The sequence below is a fragment of the Eumetopias jubatus genome, unplaced genomic scaffold (genome assembly GCF_037043125.1).
Source record: "Eumetopias jubatus isolate StellerSeaLion01/CBP00866 unplaced genomic scaffold, mEumJub1_p1.0 scaffold_2, whole genome shotgun sequence".
Taxonomy (NCBI): domain Eukaryota; kingdom Metazoa; phylum Chordata; class Mammalia; order Carnivora; family Otariidae; genus Eumetopias; species Eumetopias jubatus.
In genome coordinates this window covers 16344222-16350189 of record NW_028274808.1, presented here as the reverse complement: position 1 = coordinate 16350189, position 5968 = coordinate 16344222, and the positions used below count along the sequence as shown (strand labels likewise).

Here is a 5968-nt window from a genome sequence, read left to right as displayed (position 1 = left end):
ATTGAGAATGGTCTTTTTAAAACAAAGTAAAGCTGTGTATATGCCCACGCACACACACACACCCTTTTCGTTACATTGCCTTGCATGCCTGGATTATAGTCATTTCTTTTACATCTCTTCTGCCATCTGCTGCGAGAGATTAGTATCATCTTAACATTAATGAAGATATTTTTTTAAAGATCGATTTATTTATTTGAGAGTGCGCGTGCGTGCACACGCACACACACGCACACAAGTAAGGGTTGGGGCAGAGGGGGAGAGAGAAGCAGACTCCCTGCTGAGCAGGGAGCCCGATGCAGGGCTCGATCCCAGGACCCTGAGATCATGACCTGAGCCGAAATCGAGAGCCAGATGCTCAACTGACTGAGCCACCCAGGCGTTCCTTGATGAAAATATTTTAAAAATGTAGATAAGGATCTTGTACCAAAATAATCATCCCACTCGTTTTAGAATAACGAAAGCTTGGAAACAGCATTCAAAAATAGAAGAGCAGTTAGACCGATCATGGAATTTCCATGCCGCCATTAGAAAGGATTACCACAGATTTTTTTTTTGAAATGGGGAAATGCTAATTATGGGATATTAAGTGAGAAAACTTGAGTCCCAAACTACAAATGCAGCATGACCTTTGTCACCATGCTTGCTCAACAGCCCCCTAATGGGCTCCGTCCACCAGGCATAACCCCTACAACCCATTCTCTGCATCGGAGCCAGAGAGGTCTTTCAAAATTCAAATCTAATCTTGTCCGTTCCACACTTGATACTCTCCAACGAGTGGAACCTTTAGGAAATGTCCGGGCTCGTGAACGCGGGGTCCAGAGCCCTTGGTAATCCCGTCCCTGGTGCCTTCCCCACCTCCTCTCTGGGACCTCTCTTCCACCTGTCTGCAGCACTGTTCTTGACATTGATGAGACTTCGACATGTGTGCCTGCTGACTAGAAGTTTGTTGCCTTCTTTTTGCCTTGATATCTTCTCGTCCTTTACATCTCAGCTGGGAAGCTTTTCCTCATCCCTACCCTGGCTTGCTTGCTCCTTCTCTACGCTTCCATTGCTCTCTGTGTGTCCCCTTCTTGTAGAACTTCCTTCCCTTTGATGTAATTGCTACTTTCCTTACCCAGGAGAGCTGGGTCTCTGTCATGTCCGTTATTTTGTTCCCAGCAGACAGCACCACAGGGTAGGCACTCACTAACTGTTGAAAAATAAATAGTGAACATATCTGGTAGACAAGCTGGTTGAGAGAAATTTTTGTTGAATTTGGGATGGCTTTAAATTTCCTCTTTCTTGTCATACTAAGACAAAATTATTTTTTATTGTGGTAAAAAAAATCCATAACATTAAATTTGCCCTCTTAACTAGTTTTAAGTGTACAATGCAGTAATATTAAGTATATGTGCATTGCTGTGCAACTGATCTCTAGAACATTCTCATCTTGCAAAACTGAAACTCTATATCCACTAAGCACTAATTCTCCTCCCTTTTTCCACCACCCTTGGTAATTACTTTTCTACCTTTTGTTTCTATGATTTTAGATGCTTCCTGTGAGAGGATTCATACAGTATTTGTCCTTTGGTGACAGGCTTCTTTTGCTTAGTATAATGTCCTCAAGGTTCACCCATGTTAAAACAAATTTGTGATATGAACTCCATGACCTCTATAACTAGAAAAGTAGTATCATTTAGAATCATAGGAGCTTGAGGTGACTCTAGAATTTATGCGGACCAATTTCCCCCACCTCAAACTTCACTTAGTTCTAGATGAGAAAGCCAAAAATAGAAAATTAACTTGTCCAAGGTTAAAGGTTTAATAATGGCGAAATTGAGCTCCACAAAGATAAAAATAAGTAATAAAAGTGTTTAGTTCTTTACAGAGTCTACAACACGTTCTATGCTTTTATTTTCTGCTCAACGTTAACTGTTCAAATATAACTTTATTTTCTATTATTCCATTTCCTATCTGAAGTGAAAATCACCTGCATAAGTTATTTCTTTGTTAAGAAGGTACACTGAAGTTCTCTGTTAGGAATTGTACTTCTGCAATTTTTTTTTCTGTAAAATGCATTCCCCAGGTGGTCCAGATTTTGCATTCTGGGCATGGGGATCCTGTAGGCATGAAGAATAAAAGGGTTCTTCAGGTTTCTGAAAGATTTGGATTTTTGAGCCATGCAAATATAACAGGGCTGGAGTCACCGGACAGGAACCAGAAATATTTTTAGTCCAGCTGCTTGCTACTGTGTAACATTCTCTCTTCCTACTCAAAGGAGATCTCATAAACTACAATTTCTCAAATAATTGCTAAAAAAGATCTTCTTGTTCTCAGTGGCCAAACTAGTTCATTAGTTCACATGTATTTTTGAGTCTGCTCTGTGCCTTGTTATGTAGAGACAGTTTAAGACATGTATTTCCTGATGGAAAAAAAAAAAAAAGAATCAGCGACTTTCCAAGTTAAGGGGAAGGGTTCTTAGCAATCCTGTGGTCAAATCCCCTCATTTTATATGTGAGAGACAGAAGCTCAGAGAGCGACCCAGAGTCAAACAGCTAGTGAGTAATACACTAGATTTTGGGATGCCCACTTCTGACCTCCGGGCCAAGGAGGACATCACAACCTCCTGGACACAGAGACTCTCACTCATCTTGCTCTTTATTAACATTTTCTTCTTTTTTCCTAATTTACTTGTCAACATGATTTTCAGCCTTGTCTTAATATCTGCACTGGTTTTTGAATCATGAGGAGAAAACCCGGGAGATTTCTAGCCCACAGTGATTTAGAATAGTTTGACAGTGTGTTCCAACACTGAAGGGATTATTTTTCTTTCCTCTACTAGGTAGAACCAAGAAAGGAAATTCCAAACCCCAGCTGAGACTGGGCCCTGTGATATATAATATATGTGCCTTGCTTTATGGGAAAGAATGACTAAAACCTGCTTTGGGAGGGATCTTTTGCTCGGTGCTTTCAGTTTTGTTTATGACTGTAAGATAGAAGTTCGTTTGTGTCTAAGTGATGTTGCAGTCCGTTTTGGCAGTCTTTCTAACATAAACACCACATTTTATGTTAGGATTTGAGGGGAAAGAGACTCCCAAATGTTTCACTGTGATTCGCCCTTAGAGTACTCTAAAACACTGTGAAAATAACCTTAGGAATTTTTATTAAATGATAGAATGGTTAGTACTTTGTGCTACTTTATGACTTCATAAGTTTATACTCCTGATGTGAAATTTAGTGAATATATGTGTAAGTAAATAATTGCATTTCTCTGAAATGTAGGAAAAAATTATATCATTACGATACCTTGTTCTGTAGCGTTCCAAGAGACCAAATACTACTATTCTTTGAACAAAAAATTTACCCCAAGCTATGGTTATGGTGCAGAATAGGCATAGTAATGTAGACTATGTTTATGTAAATTAATTTAAGGAAATGCATACTGTAACATTTGCTAGATGTTGTCCTGTAACTAGGACTATAGATTTAGGTACTTAAAGTAATGCCAGCCATAGACAGGGCTTGGTGCTCCTTCGTCTCTGTCACCTTCCACAATCCCACAACAGACTTAGGTTCAGCATCACCTAAAATGTTCTTCTCCACTGGGCAGAAATTTGCTCTGTGTTACTTCCTGAAACATAGATGATCAGAAGTCCTGTTTCTCAGTCTTGCTGTCATCAGATTGATTTCATACCGCGTCAGGTACACATCAGGTGCCTGTTTGCTGGACTGTCCTCTCTCCAGAGATATAAGCTGACATGGACTGCTCACTTACAACACGAAGAGCGGGAAGCCCACTCAGGCACCCTCGGTGAAAAATCAACCAACCAAGTTCCAGGGGATGAGCAAGAGGTCTGGAGGTGGATGACGGAGGCTCTTTTTGTAAGGGTCCCCGGAAGACGATTGAGTTGTCCAATATTTCTGATTGATGACCTCAAAGAGTGAGGGCCTTGGCCAGCATTGACTTTCAGCCTCTCAATTTTAAGTCGGAAGTCAATTTCAACATAATTTACTTCTGCGATTGCACCATGTTGTGTTTGCTTATGTGCCGGAGTTCTGGGTAAACATCGCAGAAACCTCTCCTGCAAACTTGTATTCTTTTCTGGCATCTTTCTACCTTCTGCTTTCCTGGCAAACCCTTTCTGAAGTGTACTTTGCTTTTCCCACTCTCTCGTGCACACCACGGTCGCCGGCTTTGGCTCTCCTTCCCTTTGAAGTTACTGTTGCTGAGGCCTCTTGGGACCTCCACGTTGCCAGACAAAATGCACGTTCTCCAGTGCATTGGTTTATATGACTTCTCTGGAACATTTAGCCCTCCTGAACACCCACCGCTTCCTAAATCTGTATTTATGCTTGGCTTTATTATACGACATCACATTCTTTTGGTTTTCTACTCTTCTCTCTGGCTATTCCTTTACGGGTTCCTTGGTGGGTTCCAGCTTCTCACTCCTTAGGTGCAACGCTGCCCAGATGCTATTCTCATTTATACGTTCTTAGAGTCACTTCCATGCACATGCATAGCTTAGGCATCACTTTCGTGGTGATGACTCTCATACCTGCATGTCCAGCTCATACACCTCTTTTGCTCGAGCGTCAAATGCATCCGTGTATAAGCTCCACCTCAGACTTAACCATGTTCAATGCCTGCCCCACCTCCCGGGTCTCCTGTCTCTCAGCCTCTGTCTAGATCAGATAACTAAAAAGCGTCTGAGGACTGTAGCTCTCGCTTTCCGGCCAATACAGGGGTGCCTGAAGGCTGGTTGGGGTGGTGAGGCCCGAGGCAGCTTCTGGAATTTCTAATCAACCCTGGTCAGTTCAAGATGGACCCTGTGGTCTTGAGTTATATGGACAGTCTACTACGGCAATCATATGTCTCACTGTTGGATCCTCCGAGCTGGCTCAATGACCATATCATTGGATTTGCCTTTGAGTACTTTGCCAACAGTCAATTTCATGACTGTTCTGACCATGTCTGCTTCATCAGCCCCGAAGTTACCCAGTTCATCAATTGCACTAGCAACCGAGCAGAGATTGCCATGTTCCTTGAACCCCTGGACCTCCCCAACAAGAGAGTTGTATTTTTAGCCATTATTGATAATTCCAACGAGGCAGCTGGGGGAACCCATTGGAGTTTGTTGGTTTATGTCCAAGATAAAAATAGCTTTTTTTCACTACGATTCCCATAACAGAAGCAACTCAGTCCATGCAAAGCAGGTAGCGGAGAAACTGGAAGCTTTCTTAGGCAGAAAAGGAGACAAACTGGCCTTTGTGGAAGAGAAAGCCCCTGCTCAACAAAACAGCTATGACTGGGGGATGTATGTGATTTTAAGACTGAGGCCTTGCGTCAGAACTTCTATAGGCAACAGCCAGAATCACTATGCAGCTACTCACTCCTACTTACATCACAAAGAAACGAGGAGAATGGAAAGCTCGCATTGCCAGACTTGCCAAAAATTAGCTATCAAAGTGTATCTGTGACTTTTGAAGTCTCTTCTTTCTGCCCATCCCCATTTACTGGATGGCTGCAGTCTCAGTGCCTGAAGGAAGATGCCTAGTAGAGAGAGGGAGGCTTAGTGTTCTCATTTTTCTCTGGAAGAATGTCATCCTCTGCATTATCCAAATGGAAAATTTCACTTTAACCCTAACTTGAGAGCAGTGTGCTCTGTGAAAATTTCTTCAAGTCATGTATCAAAACCTTAAAACCACGCTATCTTAACATTTATTAATTCCCTTTTGGTCTCCCTTATCCACATTGGCTTATTCCAGAGGAAAAGCAGTGATCTTTAAAGAAATCAAGTATATGTGAAATCTAGAGGAATTCACGAAGAACACTACAGAAGAATCAAAAACTTATTGCACAGAGATCAACTGGCTAGAAGCAGGTCAAGATCTAACCTAATTCAAGATCTAAATATTAGGAGAATCAAATACTCGTTTCTATGATATCTCTTCCACTCACCATGCAGAGGCTTTCCCGGCTATCTTTGTA

At 41.8% G+C, this 5968-nt stretch overlaps 1 pseudogene; it reads left to right on the top strand.

Annotated features, from left to right (window-relative positions):
* The first annotated feature begins 4799 nt into the window (after nt 1–4799).
* Nucleotides 4800–5437, top strand: LOC114206235 (sentrin-specific protease 8-like; annotated as a pseudogene).
* Nucleotides 5438–5968: the final 531 nt, after the last annotated feature.